The sequence below is a fragment of the Stenella coeruleoalba genome, assembly GCF_951394435.1.
Source record: "Stenella coeruleoalba genome assembly, contig: scaffold_37, whole genome shotgun sequence".
NCBI lineage: Eukaryota > Metazoa > Chordata > Mammalia > Artiodactyla > Delphinidae > Stenella > Stenella coeruleoalba.
The window spans coordinates 3,390,374-3,415,570 of NW_027645927.1; positions in this window are offsets into that span (position 1 = coordinate 3,390,374).

A 25,197-nucleotide genomic window follows, 5' to 3' on the forward strand; every position below is an offset into this window, starting at 1 on the left:
ACCGTGATGATGGTGGCCAATAAGACCGGCTGGACTCCTGTTTACTTCAAAAGGCTGTTGACTCAGTAGCCATCATGGTCCTTGGTCACCACTGACCCTGGACTGTCTGGGAGTTGAGCGGGCAGGGCTCTGACACCTGGTGCTGTTTGTACGTTAATTCAGGGGCCTAACTGAAGAAAGCGCAGACTACTGGTCAGAGCATCTAGGCTGGCAGAGACGGTCAGCCTAAGGTGGCCGAACAAATGTGGGGTGGGGTGAAACCGGCCCCCACAGCGTCTCTGCACATCTCTTTCCTGGACCCTTAAAGGTCATTAGAATCTATAACACTTCCAATGCTGGTGCTCAGGTGGACGAGCAGGGAGGCAGGGGTCCTGGGGACAATCAACGTCACCGGGAGGCTGCTGGGGAGAAGCTCTGACCCTCGCCCCAGGGTATGAGGGCTCCCAACTCAGCACTCAGCAGTTACAGAAGAAGGGTCTGCACCCTCAGCACTCCAAGAATGAGGAACGGGACAAAAGGCAGAGGAGGGGTTTGTCCCCAGCAAAGCCCATTAAAAATCCCTGGGAGATAAAAATAGAATCTGGGCAATAAAGTCAAGTCTAACCTTCTTTATCCTTTGTGCTTTGTCTAATTTCACGTGCTCCTAGGGTCCCGCATGCAGAGGTTCCACACCCGGCACTTCAGACCAGATTTCCTAGTGCAGAATGGCTGGGTCGACACCTCAGCTCCTGGGGCCCAGTGCAGACTCCACGATATAGAGCCTGAGCTACAGCCAACCCGGCCCTCGAGAGCTCCGCCGCCTCCCTCCCTCCCACTGACTCTGACAGGATCTCTACACAGCAGCCCAGCCCACAGCCCACAGCCCACGGGGTAGTGCATGCTCTCACCTCTCCATTCTCTGATCAAAATATAAAGTTTCCTTTGCTTGTGAACCAAACTCAGTCTCGATCTGTTGGCCCCAATGACACTGGGCAGGGGGACACTTGTTGGGGTCCACTCTGGAGGATCAGTAACAGAAATTGAGACTATTGTAACCTCAATGAACAGATGTGTGAGCCAAACTGTAGTTAACATAGAACAGTGTATAAGGCTCGGGTAAAATAAGATGTTTTTAACACTTCCATTTGATATTTCCATCACTTTTTATAAGCAAGTTCAGTGAAAAGGTTTGTCTTATTTGTCAGGTCAATATTAGAGAAACGAAGTGATTTCTTTCCAAGGATGTACAGCTAATAATCTTGGTTAAACCTTCAATCTTGTTTTAAATGCTTTTCCATTGAAAATGATACCTCTCTTTCAGCTCCCCCATTTCTGAGAAGTATAAAATCTTATAATTTATTATTACCAAAGGGGAAAGGTGGGAGGAGGGATAAATTAACAGTTTGGAATGAACACATACACACTGCTATGTATAAAATAGATCATCAACAAGGAACTACTGTATAGCACAGGGAGCTACACTCAACATTTTGCAATAACCTATAAGGGGAAATAATCTGAAAAAGAATAGATATTTTTATTGACATCATCTATCAATGACAGTTAAAGTGTAGCCTAAGGGAAGCTGGTGGTGAGTGCTTCTGACCCTGAAGACTTCAATCATCTAAAGTTTGGACTCTGCCTACTTCCCAAGGCCCTTAATGAACATATGTGTAGCCGTAGCTTAAAAACTTCCCCAGTTTGGGTTTCGGGGAGACACTGATTTTGAAAAAGCCCTGGTGTTCTCCTTACATGAATGGGACTCTTCCTACTGCTAAAACATGTCTGTCACACCCAGAGGATGGTATACCGTCTGATCGGGAAGAGTTTGGAAAAGGCATCTCATCTCCTCATCTCCTGGTGCTCGGGTTCACCCCTCCAGCGTCTTTACTAACAGTCTCCCCACTTGGAGATGTCAGCACTGTCAACATCCTGTTGCGTACAGTTTGGAATTTGTCCAGAGGATGAAGCGGAAGGATGAGGAACAATGAGAGACAAGTCCTAGGTGTTCAGACAGGCACATGTCACTCTAATTTCCAATCAGGAAGACGAATTGACCAAAGGCTAGGGTTGCCCATGGAAACAGTATAGGGCTTGAGGAAATCCCGCTGCTTTGTGGCCAGTTCCCATAAACACGAGTTGAACAATGGAACTCAGGGGCAGTAAAATTCACAAAACTGCAGAGTTGAAAATATCCATCACTGAAAAATGTCTTGAGGAAAGTCAGAGAAAAGGACTTGTAAGCAAGGGAGAATGGCAGGAAAGGGATTTGAGGAGGTAGAAAGGACTCGCCATTAAGCACAAGAAAAGGAGCTGAACATTGCCAACATTGCCAACATTGCAGTTGGCCAAAAAGGGTGTATGCGTTCTTTTCTGTATATATTCAAGAAAAGGGCATACACTTTTTTAGCCAACCAAACAGGTGGGCACTGGAAGTCAATACTACAAAAGATATCACTTCGCATCAGTCAGAAGAGCCATCCTCATAAAGCGTAAACAACAGAAATGCAGGACAGGGCAACGAGAAGAGGGAGCCCTGTGAGACTTATAGTGGAAATGTATATTGCCAACGGCCATTCTGGAGAAGTGTATTGTGTTTACTAAAGCATCTAAAAAATGAGCTACAGAGCATAGGGCACTTGCACTCATGGGCGTATATCTTGGGAAAAACAAAAATCGAGAGGACACAGGCACCCCAATGTTTACCCCCTCTCTGTTTAAAAGATCCTCGACTAGGATATAACTTAAATGTCTCTGGAGGGAAAAAATGGATAGAGATGTGGTACTTAGGTAGAGTGGAATATTATTCAGCCTGGAAATCAATGAAATATGGCCAGTTGTAACAACTCCGGAGGAGTTACGTATGATCATTCTAAGTGACAGAATTCAAAAAGAAAAAGACACATATCATAAGATATCACTTAAAGGTGGAATCCAAAATGGCTACACATGAAATAAATTACAAAACAAAAACATAGTCAAATATGTAGAAAACACGCATAAGGCTGCTAAACGGGAAAGGTGGGGAGGGGTGAGGCATCATCCAGGAGGTTGAAATTAGCAAAGATACCATTCCAAATACCAAACTGATAATCAACAAGGCCTACACGGTAGCTAAAAGAACTGCACTCAGCACACTCAAGTCACCGGAAAAGAATATATACGACTGGTAAGAATCTGAAAAAGAATTTATTGATGTCTCTCTGTACGTGAATCAAGTGGATGTACAGCAGCAAGAAACAGAGCTTTGAAAATCAGCTGTAACCAATATAGTAATAAATTGAAAAAAATAAACGACAGAGAGACAGAGAAAACCTCTTACAACTTTTCCTCAGGGACGGTGATGCAACATGGATTGAACACATCTAGACCCACAGCAGGATGAGACATAAGGCTGGAAACTGTTTGCGCTAAGAGAAATGTGAGGTTGGGTGAGGAAATGCACACCCTTTAAAGTAATACTACCTGGTACCCATTCAATGGGTCCCAAATCTGCAGGTTCAAGGGATCTTCCTACAGCTAAAACATGCATGGAAAACCCAGAGGACTGTACACCATGTGATCGGGAGATGTGTCTAAAATGCACCTCATTTATCCTCTCCTGGTGTTCCTGTTCACCATTCCAGCCACGCTACTTAGAATCTCCCCACTTGGAGAATCAGCACATTTAAACTTCTGTTTCACACATTTTGCAAATTGTGAGGAGGATGAACGGGAAGAGGGGGAACCAATGAGAGAAGAGTTGTAGGGGTTTGGACGGGCACATATCACTCTAATTTCCCATTAAGAGTAAGAATTAAAGGAAGGCTCAGCCTGCCTCGCCGGAGCCAAAATAGGGCCTGAAGCAATCCTGCGGGTTTGAGGCCAGCTCACAAAAGAGCAACTTAAAAAATGGAGCTCAGGGTCACTGCAATTCACAAACCTGCAGAGTTATAAATGAAAACTAACGTCCAAAAATATGTTGAGGTAAGGCAAAGAAGAGGATCTGAATGCAAGACAGAATTGCAAGAAACAGATTTCAAGAGATAGATTGGACTCGTCTTTAACGTACATGAAAAGCGGCAGAATTTCGACAATGATGCAGTTGGCCCAAAAGGGCGTATGCGTTTTTTCCTGATTATATCCAGGAAAAAACGCATACGCACTTTATGGGCAACGAAGCAAGCAAGCAATGCAAATGTGCACAACAAAGAAGTCTCACTTCCCACCGGTCAAAAGGGCCATCCTAAAAAATTGTAAAAACCAGAAATGCAGGACAGGCCATGGAGAACAGGGAGCCTTTATACGCTGATGGGCAGTGTGTGAACTGCCGAGAGCCACTCTGGAGAAGTGTATGGTGGTTCCTAAATCATCTAAAAAACAGAGCTACAGAGCATAGGACACTTCCAATCATGGGAGTATATCTAGGGAAGTCTAAAAATCAACAAGACACAAGCACACCACAGTTTAGGGCTACTCTGTTTACAAGAACCTCAACTTCAGTACACCTTAAATATCCCAGGAAAGAGAACAATGGATAAAGAAGATGTGGTACTTATGTACAATGGAATATCTCTTCACCATGAAATCAATGTAATAAGGCTAGTAGAAGGATAAAGAGTGGATTTAGGTCCGATAATACTACTTGAAATAAGTCAAACAGAAAAAGAAACATATCATAAGATATCACTTATAGAGGGAGGGTAAATATGGCTGCACAAGAAATGAATTACAGAACAGAACAGTGTCTCACATTTAGAAAACACACTTATGTCAGCTTAAGGGGAAAGGAGAGGTGGGGTGATGCATAAAACCAGAGTTTGAAATTAGCACAGATACCGTTCAATAAACCAAATAGGTATTAGACAAGATCTACACCTTGCTCAATGAACAGGCCTCAACACACCCTATACACCGCAGAGAAATATATCTGAGGAATAAGAATCTTAAAACCCATGTATTGATATATCTCCATAAGGGAATCAAGTGTGTGCAGAGCGGCACAAACACAGCAGTGAAAAGGAGCTAAACCCCATTATAGAAATAAATTTTAAAAACAAAACGCTGAAACAATGAAAGAGAGAAAAATTCTTGCAAAATTCGCTCAGGGGCTGTGATGCAACCTGGATTGACCACATATAAACCCACAGCTGGATAAGACATAAGGCTGGACACTTGGGGCTGAGAGGATTGGTGAGCTTTGGTGAGCAACTGCCGAAAGTTTAATGCAATACTTCATGCTACTCAGTCCAAGGGTCCCAACACTCCAGGTTGAAGGGAATCTTCCTACAGCTAAACCATGCTTGGGAAACCCAGCGACTGGTATACCATATGATCGGGAAAGGTTTCTAAAACGCACCTCATTTTTCCTCTCCTGGGGCTCCGGATCGACATTCCAGCCGCTTTACTAACAACATCCCCACATGGAGTCAATGCCTTTAAGTTCTGGTATCGCACAGTCTGCAGTTAGTGCAGAGGATGAATGGGAATAGGGGGAACCAGTGAGAAACTAGCTGTAGCGGTTTCAATGGGCACATGTCACTCTAATATCACATCAGTAAGAAGAATTAACCAAAGGCACAGCAAGGTGCCCCAGAAGAAAAATAGGGCTTCAAGGAATCCTGTGGTTATGAGGCAAGACCACAAAAATAAGAGCAAAAAAATGGAGCTAAGGGCCACTGCAATTCAAAAACCTGCAGAGTTATAAAGGCCAACTATTTTTAAAAAATATATTGAGGTAAGGCTATGAAGAGGCATTGAAAGCAAGGCAGAATTGCAGGAAACCGATTTCAGGAGGTAGACTGGAATTGCATTGAAAGCATATGAAGAGAGTCAGAAACTCGACAATGATGCACTTGGCCAAAAAGGGCGTATGCGTTTTTTCCTGAATATATTCAGGAAAAAACGCATACGCACTTTTTGGCCAACCAAGCAAGCTTGCAAAGGAAATCTGCACTACAATGAAGTCTCACTTCCACCCGGTCAAAAGGGCCATCTGAAAAAAGTGTAAAATCCATAAAGGCACGACAGGCCATGGAGAACTGGGAGCCTTGTTATGCTGATGGGCGGGATGTAAATTGCCAACAGCCACTCTGGAGAAGTGTATGGTGTTTCCTGAAACATCTAAAAAACAAAGCAACAGAGCCTAGGGCAATTCCACTTATGGTCCTATAGCTTAGGGAAATTAAAATCAAAAAGACACAGCCACCCCAAAGTTTGGGACGCCTCTGTTTACAAGAACCTCGTTTACGGTACAAGTTCAATATCGCAGAAAGTGAAAAATGGATAAAGAACTTGTGGTACTTACGTACAATGCAATATCACTCAGCAATGAAATCTATGTCATCAGGCCAGTAGCAGCATAATGAGTGGATTCAGGTATGATGATTCGAACTGAAATAAGTCACACAGAAAAGAAACATCATAAGGTATCACTAATACACAGAATGTGAACTTGGCTACACATGAACTGAATTACAAAACAGAACAGTGTCTCAAGTTTAGAAAACCAACTTATGCTTGCTTAACGGGGAAGGTGAGTTGGGGTGCTGCATAAAACCAGAGATTGAAATGAGCATAGATAAAGTTCCTTAAGTCAAATATGGAATAGACAAGAGCTACTCCTTGCTCAACGAAATGGACTCAACACCCCATATTAAACGCCTAAGAATGTACCTGACTAGTAAGTATCTTAAAACCTATGGATTGCTATGTCTCCGAAAGAGAATCAAGCATGTGTACAGGGGCATAAACGCAGCAGTGATAGGATTGGAGAGGTTCGGTGAGCAAATGAAGACCCTTTGAAGTCATATTGCATGGTACCCATTCCACGGGTCTCAACTCTCCAGGTTTAAGGTATTCTTCCTTCAGCTAAAACATGCATGTGGAACCCCGAGTATGATCAACCGTGTGAACGGGAGACGTGTTCAAATATGTCTCAGTTTTCCTCCCCTGGTACTCGGGTGCAACATTCCAGACCCTTTACTAACACTCTCCCAACTTGGAGAGTCAGCGCCTTTAACCTCCTGTTTGGCCCAGTTTGCAATTTCTGCGGAAGATGAACAGGAATAGGGCGAACCAATGAGAGACTAGCTTGAGGTGTCTGGACGGGCAAATTTAACTCTCATTTCCCACCAGGAAGAGGAAATAACCAAAGGCTCAGCGTGCCGTGCCAGAACCAGATTAGGGCCTGAAGCCATCCTGCGGTGTTGCGGCCAGCTCAAAAGAAAGCGAGTTGAAGAAAGGAGCTCAGGGTCTCTGTAATTCACAAACCTGCAGAGTTATAAATGACAGCTATCGTCCAAAAATAGACTGAAGTAAGGCTGCCAAGAGGACTTGAAAGCGGGGCAGAATTGCAGGATACCGATTTCAGGAGGTAGACTGGAATTGCATTGAAAGCGTAGGAAAAGAGGCAGAACGTCCACAATGATGCACTTTGCCAAAAGGGCATATGCGTTTTTTCCTGAATATATTCAGGAAAAAACGCATACGCCCTTTTTGGCCAACCAAGCAAGCTTGCAAAGGAAATCTGCACTACAATGAAGTCTCACTTCCCCCCGGTCAAAAGGGCCATCAGAATAAAGTGTAAAATCCAGAATGGCAGGACAGGCCATGGAGAACTGGGAGCCTTGTTATGCTGATGGGCGGGATGTAAATTGCCAACAACCACTCGGGAGAAGTGTATGGTGTTTCCTGAAACATCTAAAAAACAAAGCAACAGAACCTAGGGCACTTCCACTTATGGTCCTATAGCTTAGGGAAATTAAAATCAAAAAGACACAGCCACCCCAAAGTTTGGAATGGCTCTGTTTACAAGAACCTCGTTTACAGTACAAGTTCAACATCGCAGAAAGTGAAAAATGGATAAAGAAGTTGTGGTATTTACTTACAAAGCAATATCACTCAGCAATGAAATCTATTTCATCAGGCCCTTAGCATCACAATGAGTGGATTCAGGTATGATGATTCTAACTGAAATAAGTCACACAGAAAAAGAAACATCATAAGATATCAGTAATACACGGAATGGAAACTTGGCTACACAGGAACTGAATTACAGAACAGAACAGGGTCTCAAATTTAGAAAACCAACTTATTCTTGCTTAAGGTTAAAGGTGAGTTGGGGTGCTGAATAAAACCAGAGATTGAAATGAGCACAGATAAAGTTCCTTAAGCCAAATATGGAATAGACAAGAGCTACTCCTTGCTCAACGAAATGGACTCAACACCGCATATTAAACGCCTAAGAATGTACCTGACTAATAAGTATCTTAAAACCTATGGATTGCTATGTCTCCGAAAGAGAATCAAACATGTGTACAGGGGCATAAATGCAGCAGTGATAGGATTGGAGAGGTTCGGTGAGCAAATGAAGACCCTTTGAAGTCATATTGAATGGTACCCATTCCACGCGTTTCAACTACTCAGGTTTAAGGTATTCTTCCTTCAGCGAAAACATGCATGTGGAACCTCGAGTATGATCAACCATGTGATCGGGAGACGTGTTCAAATATGTCTCAGTTTTCCTCCCCTGGTACTCGGGTGCAACATTCCAGACGCTTTATTAACACTCTCCCCACTTGGAGAGTCAGTCCCTTTAACCTCCTGTTTGGCCCAGTTTGCAATTTCTGCGGAAGATGAACAGGAATAGGGAGAACCAATGAGAGGCTAGCTGGAGGTGTCTGGACGGGCAAATTTAACTCTCATTTCCCACCAGGAAGAGGAATTAACCAAAGGCTCAGCATGCCGGGCCGGAACCAGATTAGGGCCTGAAGCCATCCTGCGGTGTTGCGGCCAGGTCACAAGAAAGCGAGTTGAAGAAAGGAGCTCAGGGGCACTGTAATTCACAAACCTGCAGAGTTATAAATGACAGCTATCGTCCAAAAATAGACTGAAGTAAGGCTGCCAAGAGGACTTGAAAGCAGGGCAGAATTGCAGGAAACCGATTTCAGGAGGTAGACTGGAATTGCATTGAAAGCATAGGAAAAGAGGCAGAACGTCCACAATGATGCACTTGGCCAAAAAGGGCGTATGCGTTTTTTCCTGAATATATTCAGGAAAAAACGCATACGCCCTTTTTGGCCAACCAAGCAAGCTTGCAAAGGAAATCTGCACTACAATGAAGTCTCACTTCCCCCCGGTCAAAAGGGCCATCTGAAAAAAGTGTAAAATCCAGAAAGGCAACAGGCCATGGAGAACTGGGAGCCTTGTTATGCTGATGGGCGGGATGTAAATTGCCAACAGACACTCGGGAGAAGTGTATGGTGTTTCCTGAAACATCTAAAAAACAAAGCAACAGAACCTAGGGCACTGCCACTTATGGTCCTATAGCTTAGGGAAATTAAAATCAAAAAGACACAGCCACCCCAATGTTTGGGACGCCTCTGTTTACAAGAACCTCGTTTACCGTACAAGTTCAATATCACAGAAAGTGAAAAATGGATAAAGAACTTGTGGTACTTACGTACAATGCAGTATCACTCAGCAATGAAATCTATGTCATCAGGCCCGTAGCAGCATAATGAGTAGATTCAGGTACGATGATTCTAACTGAAATAAGTCACACAGAAAAAGAAACATCATAAGATATCACTGATACACGGAATGTAAACTTGGCTACACAGGAACTGCATTCCAAAACAGAACAGGGTCTCAAATTTAGAAAACCAACTTATGCTTGCTTAAGGGGAAAGGTGAGTTGGGGTGCTGCATAAAACCAGAGATTGAAATGAGCACAGATAAAGTTCCTTAAGCCAAATATGGAATAGACAAGAGCTACTCCTTGCTCAACGAAATGGACTCAACACCGCATATTAAACGCCTAAGAATGTACCTGACTAGTAAGTATCTTAAAACCTATGGATTGCTATGTCTCCGAAAGAGAATCAAGCGTGTGTACAGGGGCATAAACGCAGCAGTGATAGGATTGGAGAGGTTCGGTGAGCAAATGAAGACCCTTTGAAGTCATATTGCATGGTACCCATTACACGGGTCTCAACTCTCCAGGTTTAAGGTATTCTTCCTTCAGCTAAAACATGCATGTCGATCCCAGAGTATGATCAACCATGTGAACGGGAGACGTGTTCAAATATGTCTCAGTTTTCCTCCCCTGGTACTCGGGTGCAACATTCCAGATGCTTTACTAACACTCTCCCCACTTGGAGAGTCAGTCCCTTTAACCTCCTGTTTGGCCCAGTTTGCAATTTCTGCGGAAGATGAACAGGAATAGCGAGAACCAATGAGAGGCTAGCTGGAGGTGTCTGGACGGGCAAATTTAACTCTCATTTCCACCAGGAAGAGGAATTAACCAAAGGCTCAGCATGCCGGGCCGGAACAAGATTAGGGCCTGAAGCCATCCTGCGGTGTTGCGGCCAGGTCACAAGAAAGCGAGTTGAAGAAAGGAGCTCAGGGACACTGTAACTCACAAACCTGCAGAGTTATAAATGACAGCTATCGTCCAAAAATAGACTGAAGTAAGGCTGCCAAGAGGACTTGAAAGCGGGGCAGAATTGCAGGAAACCGATTTCAGGAGGTAGACTGGAATTACATTGAAAGCATAGGAAAAGAGGCAGAACGTACACAATGATGCACTTGGCCAAAAAGGGCGTATGCGTTTTTTCCTGAATATATTCAGGAAAAAACGCATACGCCCTTTTTGGCCAACCAAGCAAGCTTGCAAAGGAAATCTGCACTACAATGAAGTCTCACTTTCCCCCGGTCAAAAGGGCCATCTGAAAAAAGTGTAAAATCCAGAAAGGCAGGACAGGCCATGGAGAACTGGGAGCCTTGTTATGCTGATGGGCGGGATGTAAATTGCCAACAACCACTCGGGAGAAGTGTATGGTGTTTCCTGAAACATCTAAATAACAAAGCAACAGAGCCTAGGGAACTTCCACTTATGGTCCTATAGCTTAGGGAAATTAAAATCAAAAAGACACAGCCACCCCAAAGTTTGGAACGGCTCTGTTTACAAGAACCTCGTTTACAGTACAAGTTCAACATCGCAGAAAGTGAAAAATGGATAAAGAAGTTGTGGTATTTACTTACAAAGCAATATCACTCAGCAATGAAATCTGTGTCATCAGGCCCTTAGCAGCACAATGAGTGGATTCAGGTATGATGATTCTAACTGAAATAAGTCACACAGAAAAAGAAACATCATAAGATATCAGTAATACACGGAATGTAAACTTGGCTATACAGGAACTGAATTACAGAACAGAACAGGGTCTCAAATTTAGAAAACCAACTTATGCTTGCTTAAGGGGAAAGGTGAGTTGGGGTGCTGCATAAAACCAGAGATTGAAATGAGCACAGATAAAGTTCCTTAAGCCAAATATGGAATAGACAAGAGCTACTCCTTGCTCAACGAAATGGACTCAAAACCACATATTAAGCGCCTAAGAATGTACCTGACTAGTAAGTATCTTAAAACCTATAGATTGCTATGTCTCCGAAGCAGAATCAAGCATGTGTACAGGGGCATAAACGCAGCAGTGATAGGATTGGAGAGGTTCGGTGAGCAAATGAAGACCCTTTGAAGTCATATTGCATAGTACCCATTACACGGGTTTCAACTACCCAGGTTTTAGGTATTCTTCCTTCAGCTAAAACATGCATGTGGAACCCAGAGTATGATCAACCATGTGATCGGGAGACGTGTTCAAATATGTCTCAGTTTTCCTCCCCTGGTACTTGGGTGCAACATTCCAGACGCTTTACTAACACTCTCCCCACTTGGAGAGTCAGCGCCTTTAACCTCCTGTTTGGCACAGTTTGCAATTTCTGCGGAAGATGAACAGGAATAGCGAGAACCAATGAGAGGCTAGCTGGAGGTGTCTGGACGGGCAAATTTAACTCTCATTTGCCACCAGGAGGAGGAAATAACCAAAGGTTCAGCGTGCCGTGCCAGAACGAGATTAGGGCCTGAAGCCATCCTGCGGTGTTGCGGCCAGGTCACAAGAAAGCGAGTTGAAGAAAGGAGCTCAGGGGCACTGTAATTCACAAACCTGCAGAGTTATAAATGACAGCTATCGTCCAAAAATAGACTGAAGTAAGGCTGCCAAGAGGACTTGAAAGCGGGGCAGAATTGCAGGAAACTGATTTCAGGAGGTAGACTGGAATTGCATTGAAAGCATAGGAAAAGAGACAGAACGTCCACAATGATGCACTTGGCCAAAAAGGGCGTATGCGTTTTTTCCTGAATATATTCAGGAAAAAACGCATACGCCCTTTTTGGCCAACCAAGCAAGCTTGCAAAGGAAATCTGCACTACAATGAAGTCTCACTTCCCCCCGGTCAAAAGGGCCATCTGAAAAAAGTGTAAAATCCAGAAAGGCCACAGGCCATTGAGAACTGGGAGCCTTGTTATGCTGATGGGCGGGATGTAAATTGCCAACAACCACTCGGGAGAAGTGTATGGTGTTTCCTGAAACATCTAAAAAACAAAGCAACAGAACCTAGGGCACTTCCACTTATGGTCCTATAGCTTAGGGAAATTAAAATCAAAAAGACACAGCCACCCCAAAGTTTGGAATGGCTCTGTTTACAAGAACCTCGTTTACAGTACAAGTTCAACATCGCAGAAAGTGAAAAATGGATAAAGAAGTTGTGGTATTTACTTACAAAGCAATATCACTCAGCAATGAAATCTATTTCATCAGGCCCTTAGCATCACAATGAGTGGATTCAGGTATGATGATTCTAACTGAAATAAGTCACACAGAAAAAGAAACATCATAAGATATCAGTAATACACGGAATGTAAACTCGGCTACACAGGAACTGAATTACAGAACAGAACAGGGTCTCAAATTTAGAAAACCAACTTATGCTTGCTTAAGGTTAAAGGTGAGTTGGGGTGCTGAATAAAACCAGAGATTGAAATGAGCACAGATAAAGTTCCTTAAGCCAAATATGGAATAGACAAGAGCTACTCCTTGCTCAACGAAATGGACTCAACACCGCATATTAAACGCCTAAGAATGTACCTGACTAGTAAGTATGTTAAAACCTATGGATTGCTATGTCTCCGAAAGAGAATCAAGCGTGTGTACAGGGGCATAAACGCAGCAGTGATAGGATTGGAGAGGTTCGGTGAGCAAATGAAGACCCTTTGAAGTCATATTGCATGGTACCCATTACACGGGTCTCAACTCTCCAGGTTTAAGGTATTCTTCCTTCAGCTAAAACATGCATGTGGATCCCAGAGTATGATCAACCATGTGAACGGGAGACGTGTTCAAATATGTCTCAGTTTTCCTCCCCCGGTACTCGGGTGCAACATTCCAGACGCTTTACTAACACTCTCCCAACTTGGAGAGTCAGTCCCTTTAACCTCCTGTTTGGCCCAGTTTGCAATTTCTGCGGAAGATGAACAGGAATAGCGAGAACCAATGAGAGGCTAGCTGGAGGTGTCTGGACGGGCAAATTTAACTCTCATTTCCACCAGGAAGAGGAATTAACCAAAGGCTCAGCATGCCGGGCCGGAACCAGATTAGGGCCTGAAGCCATCCTGCGGTGTTGCGGCAAGGTCACAAGAAAGCGAGTTGAAGAAAGGAGCTCAGGGACACTGTAACTCACAAACCTGCAGAGTTATAAATGACAGCTATCGTCCAAAAATAGACTGAAGTAAGGCTGCCAAGAGGACTTGAAAGCGGGGCAGAATTGCAGGAAACCGATTTCAGGAGGTAGACTGGAATTGCATTGAAAGCATAGGAAAAGAGGCAGAACGTCCACAATGATGCACTTGGCCAAAAAGGGCGTATGCGTTTTTTCCTGAATATATTCAGGAAAAAACGCATACGCCCTTTTTGGCCAACCAAGCAAGCTTGCAAAGGAAATCTGCACTACAATGAAGTCTCACTTTCCCCCGGTCAAAAGGGCCATCTGAAAAAAGTGTAAAATCCAGAAAGGCAGGACAGGCCATGGAGAACTGGGAGCCTTGTTATGCTGATGGGCGGGATGTAAATTGCCAACAACCACTCGGGAGAAGTGTATGGTGTTTCCTGAAACATCTAAAAAACAAAGCAACAGAGCCTAGGGAACTTCCACTTATGGTCCTATAGCTTAGGGAAATTAAAATCAAAAAGACACAGCCACCCCAAAGTTTGGAACGGCTCTGTTTACAAGAACCTCGTTTACAGTACAAGTTCAACATCGCAGAAAGTGAAAAATGGATAAAGAAGTTGTGGTATTTACTTACAAAGCAATATCACTCAGCAATGAAATCTGTGTCATCAGGCCCTTAGCAGCACAATGAGTGGATTCAGGTATGATGATTCTAACTGAAATAAGTCACACAGAAAAAGAAACATCATAAGATATCAGTAATACACGGAATGTAAACTTGGCTATACAGGAACTGAATTACAGAACAGAACAGGGTCTCAAATTTAGAAAACCAACTTGTGCTTGCTTAAGGGGAAAGGTGAGTTGGGGTGCTGCATAAAACCAGAGATTGAAATGAGCACAGATAAAGTTCCTTAAGCCAAATATGGAATAGACAAGAGCTACTCCTTGCTCAACGAAATGGACTCAAAACCGCATATTAAACGCCTAAGAATGTACCTGACTAGTAAGTATCTTAAAACCTATAGATTGCTATGTCTCCGAAGCAGAATCAAGCATGTGTACAGGGGCATAAACGCAGCAGTGATAGGATTGGAGAGGTTCGGTGAGCAAATGAAGACCCTTTGAAGTCATATTGCATGGTACCCATTACACGGGTTTCAACTACCCAGGTTTTAGGTATTCTTCCTTCAGCTAAAACATGCATGTGGAACCCAGAGTATGATCAACCATGTGATCGGGAGACGTGTTCAAATATGTCTCAGTTTTCCTCCCCTGGTACTCGGGTGCAACATTCCAGACGCTTTACTAACACTCTCCCCACTTGGAGAGTCAGCGCCTTTAACCTCCTGTTTGGCACAGTTTGCAATTTCTGCGGAAGATGAACAGGAATAGCGAGAACCAATGAGAGGCTAGCTGGAGGTGTCTGGACGGGCAAATTTAACTCTCATTTGCCACCAGGAGGAGGAAATAACCAAAGGTTCAGCGTGCCGTGCCAGAACGAGATTAGGGCCTGAAGCCATCCTGCGGTGTTGCGGCCAGGTCACAAGAAAGCGAGTTGAAGAAAGGAGCTCAGGGGCACTGTAATTCACAAACCTGCAGAGTTATAAATGACAGCTATCGTCCAAAAATAGACTGAAGTAAGGCTGCCAAGAGGACTTGAAAGCGGGGCAGAATTGCAGGAAACTGATTTCAGGAGGTAGACTGGAATTGCATTGAAAGCATAGGAAAAGAGACAGAACGTCCACAATGATGCACTTGGCCAAAAAGGGCGTATGCGTTTTTTCCTGAATATATTCAGGAAAAAACGCATACGCCCTTTTTGGCCAACCAAGCAAGCTTGCAAAGGAAATCTGCACTACAATGAAGTCTCACTTCCCCCCGGTCAAAAGGGCCATCTGAAAAAAGTGTAAAATCCAGAAAGGCCACAGGCCATTGAGAACTGGGAGCCTTGTTATGCTGATGGGCGGGATGTAAATTGCCAACAACCACTCGGGAGAAGTGTATGGTGTTTCCTGAAACATCTAAAAAACAAAGCAACAGAACCTAGGGCACTTCCACTTATGGTCCTATAGCTTAGGGAAATTAAAATCAAAAAGACACAGCCACCCCAAAGTTTGGAATGGCTCTGTTTACAAGAACCTCGTTTACAGTACAAGTTCAACATCGCAGAAAGTGAAAAATGGATAAAGAAGTTGTGGTATTTACTTACAAAGCAATATCACTCAGCAATGAAATCTATTTCATCAGGCCCTTAGCATCACAATGAGTGGATTCAGGTATGATGATTCTAACTGAAATAAGTCACACAGAAAAAGAAACATCATAAGATATCAGTAATACACGGAATGGAAACTTGGCTACACAGGAACTGAATTACAGAACAGAACAGGGTCTCAAATTTAGAAAACCAACTTATTCTTGCTTAAGGTTAAAGGTGAGTTGGGGTGCTGAATAAAACCAGAGATTGAAATGAGCACAGATAAAGTTCCTTAAGCCAAATATGGAATAGACAAGAGCTACTCCTTGCTCAACGAAATGGACTCAACACCGCATATTAAACGCCTAAGAATGTACCTGACTAGTAAGTATGTTAAAACCTATGGATTGCTATGTCTCCGAAAGAGAATCAAGCGTGTGTACAGGGGCATAAACGCAGCAGTGATAGGATTGGAGAGGTTCGGTGAGCAAATGAAGACCCTTTGAAGTCATATTGCATGGTACCCATTACACGGGTCTCAACTCTCCAGGTTTAAGGTATTCTTCCTTCAGCTAAAACATGCATGTGGAACCCAGAGTATGATCAACCATGTGAATGGGAGACGTGTTCAAATATGTCTCAGTTTTCCTCCCCTGGTACTCGGGTGCAACATTCCAGACGCTTTACTAACACTCTCCCGACTTGGAGAGTCAGTCCCTTTAACCTCCTGTTTGACCAGTTTGCAATTTCTGCGGATGATGAACAGGAATAGCGAGAACCAATGAGAGGCTAGCTGGAGGTGTCTGGACGGGCAAATTTAACTCTCATTTCCCACCAGGAAGAGGAATTAACCAAAGGCTCAGCATGCCGGGCCGGAACCAGATTAGGGCCTGAAGCCATCCTGCGGTGTTGTGGCCAGGTCACAAGAAAGCGAGTTGAAGAAAGGAGCTCAGGGGCACTGCAATTCACAAACGTGCAGAGTTATAAATGACAGCTATCGTCCAAAAATAGACTGAAGTAAGGCTGCCAAGAGGACTTGAAAGCGGGGCAGAATTGCAGGAAACCGATTTCAGGAGGTAGACTGGAATTGCATTGAAAGCATAGGAAAAGAGGCAGAACGTCCACAATGATGCACTTGGCCAAAAAGGGCGTATGCGTTTTTTCCTGAATATATTCAGGAAAAAACGCATACGCCCTTTTTGGCCAACCAAGCAAGCTTGCAAAGGAAATCTGCACTACAATGAAGTCTCACTTCCCCCCGGTCAAAAGGGCCATCTGAAAAAAGTGTAAAATCCAGAAAGGCAACATACCATTGAGAACTGGGAGCCTTGTTATGCTGATGGGCGGGATGTAAATTGCCAACAGACACTTGGGAGAAGTGTATGGTGTTTCCTGAAACATCTATAAAACAAAGCAACAGAGCCTAGGGCACTTCCACTTATGGTCCTATAGCTTAGGGAAATTAAAATCAAAAAGACACAGAAACCCCAATGTTTGGAACGGCTCTGTTTACAAGAACCTCGTTTACAGTACAAGTTCAACATCGCAGAAAGTGAAAAATGGATAAAGAAGTTGTGGTATTCACTTACAAAGCAATATCACTCAGCAATGAAATCTATGTCATCAGGCCCTTAGCAGCACAATGAGTGGATTCAGGTATGATGATTCTAACTGAAATAAGTCACACAGAAAAAGAAACATCATAAGATATCAGTAATACACGGAATGGAAACTTGGCTACACAGGAACTGAATTACAGAACAGAACAGGGTCTCAAATTTAGAAAACCAACTTATGCTTGCTTAAGGGGAAAGGTCAGTTCGGGTGCTGCATAAAACCAGAGATTGAAATGAGCACAGATAAAGTTCCTTAAGCCAAATATGGAATAGACAAGAGCTACTCCTTGCTCAACGAAATGGACTCAACACCGCATATTAAACGCCTAAGAATGTACCTGACTAGTAAGTATCTTAAAACCTATGGATTGCTATGTCTCCGAAAGAGAATCAAGCATGTGTACAGGTGCAAAAACGCAGCAGTGCTAGGATTGGAGAGGTTCGGTGAGCAAATGAAGACCCTTTGAAGTCATATTGCATGGTACCCATTACACGGGTTTCAACTACCCAGGTTTTAGGTATTCTTCCTTCAGCTAAAACATGCATGTGGAACCTAGAGTATGATCAACCATGTGATCGGGAGACGTGTTCAAATATGTCTCAGTTTTCCTCCCCTGGTACTCGGGTGCAACATTCCAGACGCTTTACTAACACTCTCCCCACTTGGAGAGTCAGCGCCTTTAACCTCCTGTTTGGCACAGTTTGCAATTTCTGCGGAAGATGAACAGGAATAGCGAGAACAAATGAGAGGCTAGCTGGAGGTGTCTGGACGGGCAAATTTAACTCTCATTTCCCACCAGGAAGAGGAAATAACCAAAGGCTCAGCGTGCCGTGCCGGAACCAGATTAGGGCCTGAAGCCATCCTGCGGTGTTGCGGCCAGCTCAAAAGAAAGCGAGTTGAAGAAAGGAGCTCAGGGGCACTGTAATTCACAAACTTGCAGAGTTATAAATGACAGCTATCGTCCAAAAATATACTGAAGTAAGGCTGCCAAGAGGACTTGAAAGCGGGGCAGAATTGCAGGAAACCGATTTCAGGAGGTAGACTGGAATTGCATTGAAAGCATAGGAAAAGAGGCAGAACGTCCACAATGATGCACTTGGCCAAAAAGGGCGTATGCGTTTTTTCCTGAATATATTCAGGAAAAAACGCATACGCCCTTTTTGGCCAACCAAGCAAGCTTGCAAAGGAAATCTGCACTACAATGAAGTCTCACTTCCCCCCGGTCAAAAGGGCCATCTGAAAAAAGTGTAAAATCCAGAAAGGCAGGACAGGCCATGGAGAACTGGGAGCCTTGTTATGCTGATGGGCGGGATGTAAATTGCCAACAGACACTCAGGAGAAGTGTATGGTGTTTCCTGAAACATCTAAAAAACAAAGCAACAGAGCCTAGGGCACTTCCGCTTATGGTCCTATAGCTTAGGGAAATTAAAATCAAAAAGACACAGCCACCCCAAAGTTTGGGACGCCTCCGTTTACAAGAACCTCGTTTACCGTACAAGTTCAATATCACAGAAAGTGAAAAATGGATAAAGAACTTGTGGTACTTACGTACAATGCAGTATCACTCAGCAATGAAATCTATGTCATCAGGCCCGTAGCAGCATAATGAGTGGATTCAGGTACGATGATTCTAACTGAAATAAGTCACACAGAAAAAGAAACATCATAAGATATCACTAATAAACGGAATGTAAACTTGGCTACACAGGAACTGCATTCCAAAACAGAACAGGGTCTCAAATTTAGAAAACCAACTTATGCTTGCTTAAGGGGAAAGGTGAGATGGGGTGCTGCATAAATCCAGAGATTGAATTGAGCACAGATAAAGTTCCTTAAGCCAAATATGGAATAGACAAGAGCTACTCCTTGCTCAACGAAATGGACACAAAACCCCATATTAAACGCCTAATAATGCAACTGACTACTAAGTATCTTAAAACCTATGGATTGCTATGTCTCCGAAAGAGAATCAAGCATGTGTACAGGGGCATAAACGCAGCAGTGATAGGATTGGAGAGGTTCGTGAGCAAATGAAAACCCTTTGAAGTCATATTGCATGGTACCCATTCCACGGGTTTCAACTACCCAGGTTTAAGGTATTCTTCCTTCATCTAAAATATGCATGTGGAACCCAGAGTATGATCAACCATGTGAACGGGAGACGTGTTCAAATATGTCTCAGTTTTCCTCCCCTGGTACTCGGGTGCAACATTCCAGACGCTTTACTAACACTCTCCCCACTTGGAGAGTCAGTCCGTTTAACCTCCTGTTTGGCCCAGTTTGCAATTTCTGCGGAAGATGAACAGGAATAGCGAGAACCAATGAGAGACTACCTGGAGGTGTCTGGACGGGCAAATTTAACTCTCATTTCCCACCAGGAAGAGGAATTAACCAAAGGCTCAGCGTGCCGTGCCGGAACCAGATTAGGGCCTGAAGCCATCCTGCGGTGTTGCGGCCAGGTCACAAGAAAGCGAGTTGAAGAAAGGAGCTCAGGGGCACTGTAATTCACAAACGTGCAGAGTTATAAATGACAGCTATCGTCCAAAAATAGACTGAAGTAAGGCTGCCAAGAGGACTTGAAAGCGGGGCAGAATTGCAGGAAACCGATTTCAGGAGGTAGACTGGAATTGCATTGAAAGCATAGGAAAAGAGGCAGAACGTACACAATGATGCACTTGGCCAAAAAGGGCGTATGCGTTTTTTCCTGAATATATTCAGGAAAAAACGCATACGCCCTTTTTGGCCAACCAAGCAAGCTTGCAAAGGAAATCTGCACTACAATGAAGTCTCACTTCCCCCCGGTCAAAAGGGCCATCTGAAAAAAGTGTAAAATCCAGAAAGGCAGGACAGGCCATGGAGAACTGGGAGCCTTGTTATGCTGAAGGGCGGGATGTAAATTGCCAACAACCACTCGGGAGAAGTGTATGGTGTTTCCTGAAACATCTAAAAAACAAAGCAACAGAACCTAGGGCACTTCCACTTATGGTCCTATAGCTTAGGGAAATTAAAATCAAAAAGACACAGCCACCCCAAAGTTTGGAACGGCTCTGTTTACAAGAACCTCGTTTACAGTACAAGTTCAACATCGCAGAAAGTGAAAAATGGATAAAGAAGTTGTGGTATTTACTTACAAAGCAATATCACTCAGCAATGAAATCTGTGTCATCAGGCCCTTAGCATCACAATGAGTGGATTCAGGTATGATGATTCTAACTGAAATAAGTCACACAGAAAAAGAAACATCATAAGATATCAGTAATACACGGAATGTAAACTTGGCTACACAGGAACTGAATTACAGAACAGAACAGGGTCTCAAATTTAGAAAACCAACTTATGCTTGCTTAAGGGGAAAGGTGAGTTGGGGTGCTGCATAAAACCAGAGATTGAAATGAGCACAGATAAAGTTCCTTAAGCCCAATATGGAATAGACAAGAGCTACTCCTTGCTCAACGAAATGGACTCAACACCGCATATTAAACGCCTAAGAATGTACCTGACTAGTAAGTATCTTAAAACCTATGGATTGCTATATCTCCGAAAGAGAATCAAGCATGTGTACAGGTGCATAAACGCAGCAGTGCTAGGATTGGAGAGGTTCGGTGAGCAAATGAAGACCCTTTGAAGTCATATTGCATGGTACCCATTACACGGGTTTCAACTACCCAGGTTTTAGGTATTCTTCCTTCAGCTAAAACATGCATGTGGAACCTAGAGTATGATCAACCATGTGATCGGGAGACGTGTTCAAATATGTCTCAGTTTTACTCCCCTGGTACTCGGGTGCAACATTCCAGACGCTTTACTAACACTCTCCCCACTTGGAGAGTCAGCGCCTTTAACCTCCTGTTTGGCACAGTTTGCAATTTCTGCGGAAGATAAACAGGAATAGCGAGAACAAATGAGAGGCTAGCTGGAGGTGTCTGGACGGGCAAATTTAACTCTCATTTCCCACCAGGAAGAGGAAATAACCAAAGGCTCAGCGTGCCGTGCCGGAACCAGATTAGGGCCTGAAGCCATCCTGCGGTGTTGCGGCCAGCTCAAAAGAAAGCGAGTTGAAGAAAGGAGCTCAGGGGCACTGTAATTCACAAACCTGCAGAGTTATAAATGACAGCTATCGTCCAAAAATATACTGAAGTAAGGCTGCCAAGAGGACTTGAAAGCGGGGCAGAATTGCAGGAAACCGATTTCAGGAGGTAGACTGGAATTGCATTGAAAGCATAGGAAAAGAGGCAGAACGTCCACAATGATGCACTTGGCCAAAAAGGGCGTATGCGTTTTTTCCTGAATATATTCAGGAAAAAACGCATACGCCCTTTTTGGCCAACCAAGCAAGCTTGCAAAGGAAATCTGCACTACAATGAAGTCTCACTTCCCCCCGGTCAAAAGGGCCATCTGAAAAAAGTGTAAAATCCAGAAAGGCAGGACAGGCCATGGAGAACTGGGAGCCTTGTTATGCTGATGGGCGGGATGTAAATTGCCAACAGACACTCAGGAGAAGTGTATGGTGTTTCCTGAAACATCTAAAAAACAAAGCAACAGAGCCTAGGGCACTTCCGCTTATGGTCCTATAGCTTAGGGAAATTAAAATCAAAAAGACACAGCCACCCCAAAGTTTGGGACGCCTCCGTTTACAAGAACCTCGTTTACCGTACAAGTTCAATATCACAGAAAGTGAAAAATGGATAAAGAACTTGTGGTACTTACGTACAATGCAGTATCACTCAGCAATGAAATCTGTGTCATCAGGCCCTTAGCAGCACAATGAGTGGATTCAGGTATGATGATTCTAACTGAAATAAGTCACACAGAAAAAGAAACATCATAAGATATCAGTAATACACGGAATGTAAACTTGGCTACACAGGAACTGAATTACAGAACAGAACAGGGTCTCAAATTTAGAAAACCAACTTATGCTTGCTTAAGGGGAAAGGTGAGTTGGGGTGCTGCATAAAACCAGAGATTGAAATGAGCACAGATAAAGTTCCTTAAGCCCAATATGGAATAGACAAGAGCTACTCCTTGCTCAACGAAATGGACTCAACACCGCATATTAAACGCCTAAGAATGTACCTGACTAGTAAGTATCTTAAAACCTATGGATTGCTATATCTCCGAAAGAGAATCAAGCATGTGTACAGGTGCATAAACGCAGCAGTGCTAGGATTGGAGAGGTTCGGTGAGCAAATGAAGACCCTTTGAAGTCATATTGCATGGTACCCATTACACGGGTTTCAACTACCCAGGTTTTAGGTATTCTTCCTTCAGCTAAAACATGCATGTGGAACCTAGAGTATGATCAACCATGTGATCGGGAGACGTGTTCAAATATGTCTCAGTTTTACTCCCCTGGTACTCGGGTGCAACATTCCAGACGCTTTACTAACACTCTCCCCACTTGGAGAGTCAGCGCCTTTAACCTCCTGTTTGGCACAGTTTGCAATTTCTGCGGAAGATAAACAGGAATAGCGAGAACAAATGAGAGGCTAGCTGGAGGTGTCTGGACGGGCAAATTTAACTCTCATTTCCCACCAGGAAGAGGAAATAACCAAAGGCTCAGCGTGCCGTGCCGGAACCAGATTAGGGCCTGAAGCCATCCTGCGGTGTTGCGGCCAGCTCAAAAGAAAGCGAGTTGAAGAAAGGAGCTCAGGGGCACTGTAATTCACAAACCTGCAGAGTTATAAATGACAGCTATCGTCCAAAAATATACTGAAGTAAGGCTGCCAAGAGGACTTGAAAGCGGGGCAGAATTGCAGGAAACCGATTTCAGGAGGTAGACTGGAATTGCATTGAAAGCATAGGAAAAGAGGCAGAACGTCCACAATGATGCACTTGGCCAAAAAGGGCGTATGCGTTTTTTCCTGAATATATTCAGGAAAAAACGCATACGCCCTTTTTGGCCAACCAAGCAAGCTTGCAAAGGAAATCTGCACTACAATGAAGTCTCACTTCCCCCCGGTCAAAAGGGCCATCTGAAAAAAGTGTAAAATCCAGAAAGGCAGGACAGGCCATGGAGAACTGGGAGCCTTGTTATGCTGATGGGCGGGATGTAAATTGCCAACAGACACTCAGGAGAAGTGTATGGTGTTTCCTGAAACATCTAAAAAACAAAGCAACAGAGCCTAGGGCACTTCCGCTTATGGTCCTATAGCTTAGGGAAATTAAAATCAAAAAGACACAGCCACCCCAAAGTTTGGGACGCCTCCGTTTACAAGAACCTCGTTTACCGTACAAGTTCAATATCACAGAAAGTGAAAAATGGATAAAGAACTTGTGGTACTTACGTACAATGCAGTATCACTCAGCAATGAAATCTATGTCATCAGGCCCGTAGCAGCATAATGAGTGGATTCAGGTACGATGATTCTAACTGAAATAAGTCACACAGAAAAAGAAACATCATAAGATATCACTAATAAACGGAATGTAAACTTGGCTACACAGGAACTGCATTCCAAAACAGAACAGGGTCTCAAATTTAGAAAACCAACTTATGCTGGCTTAAGGGGAAAGGTGAGGTGGGGTGCTGCATAAAACCAGAGATTGAATTGAGCACAGATAAAGTTCCTTAAGCCAAATATGGAATAGACAAGAGCTACTCCTTGCTCAACGAAATGGACACAAAACCCCATATTAAACGCCTAATAATGCACCTGACTACTAAGTATCTTAAAACCTATGGATTGCTATGTCTCCGAAAGAGAATCAAGCATGTGTACAGGGGCATAAACGCAGCAGTGATAGGATTGGAGAGGTTCGTGAGCAAATGAAGACCCTTTGAAGTCATATTGCATGGTACCCATTCCACGGGTTTCAACTACCCAGGTTTAAGGTATTCTTCCTTCATCTAAAATATGCATGTGGAACCCAGAGTATGATCAACCATGTGAACGGGAGACGTGTTCAAATATGTCTCAGTTTTCCTCCCCTGGTACTCGGGTGCAACATTCCAGACGCTTTACTAACACTCTCCCCACTTGGAGAGTCAGTCCGTTTAACCTCCTGTTTGGCCCAGTTTGCAATTTCTGCGGAAGATGAACAGGAATAGCGAGAACCAATGAGAGACTACCTGGAGGTGTCTGGACGGGCAAATTTAACTCTCATTTCCCACCAGGAAGAGGAATTAACCAAAGGCTCAGCGTGCCGTGCCGGAACCAGATTAGGGCCTGAAGCCATCCTGCGGTGTTGCGGCCAGGTCACAAGAAAGCGAGTTGAAGAAAGGAGCTCAGGGGCACTGTAATTCACAAACGTGCAGAGTTATAAATGACAGCTATCGTCCAAAAATAGACTGAAGTAAGGCTGCCAAGAGGACTTGAAAGCGGGGCAGAATTGCAGGAAACCGATTTCAGGAGGTAGACTGGAATTGCATTGAAAGCATAGGAAAAGAGGCAGAACGTACACAATGATGCACTTGGCCAAAAAGGGCGTATGCGTTTTTTCCTGAATATATTCAGGAAAAAACGCATACGCCCTTTTTGGCCAACCAAGCAAGCTTGCAAAGGAAATCTGCACTACAATGAAGTCTCACTTCCCCCCGGTCAAAAGGGCCATCTGAAAAAAGTGTAAAATCCAGAAAGGCAGGACAGGCCATGGAGAACTGGGAGCCTTGTTATGCTGATGGGCGGGATGTAAATTGCCAACAACCACTCGGGAGAAGTGTATGGTGTTTCCTGAAACATCTAAAAAACAAAGCAACAGAACCTAGGGCACTTCCACTTATGGTCCTATAGCTTAGGGAAATTAAAATCAAAAAGACACAGCCAGCCCAAAGTTTGGAACGGCTCTGTTTACAAGAACCTCGTTTACAGTACAAGTTCAACATCGCAGAAAGTGAAAAATGGATAAAGAAG